This window comes from Oxyura jamaicensis (genome assembly GCF_011077185.1).
Source record: "Oxyura jamaicensis isolate SHBP4307 breed ruddy duck chromosome 18 unlocalized genomic scaffold, BPBGC_Ojam_1.0 oxy18_random_OJ70870, whole genome shotgun sequence".
Lineage (NCBI taxonomy): Eukaryota > Metazoa > Chordata > Aves > Anseriformes > Anatidae > Oxyura > Oxyura jamaicensis.
The window spans coordinates 1-1,093 of record NW_023304499.1 but is presented as its reverse complement, the minus strand read 5'-3'; the positions used below and the strand labels follow the sequence as shown (position 1 = coordinate 1,093).

The window sequence follows — 1,093 nt, the reverse complement described above, 5'->3', positions numbered from 1 at the left end:
AGACGCTGCCCATCCACCGCCCTTTATTGCTCCTGGCCGACCCCCCCGTATGGTGCCCAGGGGGGGCTCCCAGCCGGGCCCCCCCGGCCCCTCTCCAATGCCGGGGTCTCTCTCCCATCCTGCGGCGCCCACGGGGGCGAGGGGAGCCCCGGTCCCTGGGGGACGCGGCCGTGGGGTGACGCTGTCCGGAGCTCCTGGGGCCTGGGGGTGCCTGGGGGGGGGGGAGGCGCAGGGGTTAATTCCCCCGGGGTGGGGGGCACCAGGGGGGTCCAGCTTTGGGGATCAGGGCCGGGCACCGCTGGAGGCGCTTGGGGATGGGGTGCAGGAGCCTGTCCTCACCCCCCCCCCCCCCCCCCCCCCCCCCCCCCCCCCCCCGGAGGACATCTCGGTGCCCTGCCCACCCCAAAGCCCCCCGGGGGGGCTGTACCCGGCTGGCTGAACGAGGACGCGGCGCTGGGGGGCCACGAGGGCGGGAGGTCCTGGGTGCCACGCTGCCCTGGGGACAGCTGGGGCTTGTCCCTCTGCAAGCCTGGCAGAGAGACCGGAGGGGACGCGGGTTGGGGTCCCCCGTCCGTGTCCCACATGTGGGGAGGGGGCCACCCACACCCCGACCCCCCCGGCCGTACCGTCCTTCCCCACGAGGGCGGGCAGCCGTGCGTCCCGCCGGCCCTTGTAGATGTGCCCGTCCTGGCCCAGCAGCTCCACCTCGTCCTGCTGGGGAAGGATCCGGGGCGGGGTGACAGCACCAGCACCAGCACCAGCCTGGGACCCCCCCAACCCCACGGGGACCCCGCTTCCACACCCCAAAACCAACCCAGCAGCCACCGCCACCCCCCGGGGAAACTGAGGCACGCCGCTCAGCATCCCCTCGCCGAGCTGCCCAGCCCCGGGCCGGATCCTTACCTTCACGGGGAGCTCGGCGTGGGGCTGGAGGTGCCCGGGGGCGCAGGGCGGGAGGTGCTGGAGGCGGGGGCAGCGCTGCAGCAGGGGGGTGCGGGTGTGCTGCCCCCCGCAGCGCCGCGGCACCCGCAGGTACCCGCACGTGGCTGCACAATCCCTGCGGGGTGGGCGCAGGTGGGTGCTCGGGGGGGGG

At 75.8% G+C, this 1,093-nt stretch overlaps 1 long non-coding RNA gene across 1 annotated transcript; it reads right to left on the bottom strand.

Annotated features, from left to right (window-relative positions):
- Window positions 1-10: 10 nt before the first annotated feature.
- LOC118158072 lies at window positions 11-1,086 on the bottom strand. The gene is made up of 3 exons (XR_004746783.1): window positions 904-1,086; window positions 627-714; window positions 11-211 (listed from the first exon to the last, which is right to left on the bottom strand). It is a non-coding gene; the product is annotated as an uncharacterized LOC118158072 (long non-coding RNA).
- Window positions 1,087-1,093: the final 7 nt, after the last annotated feature.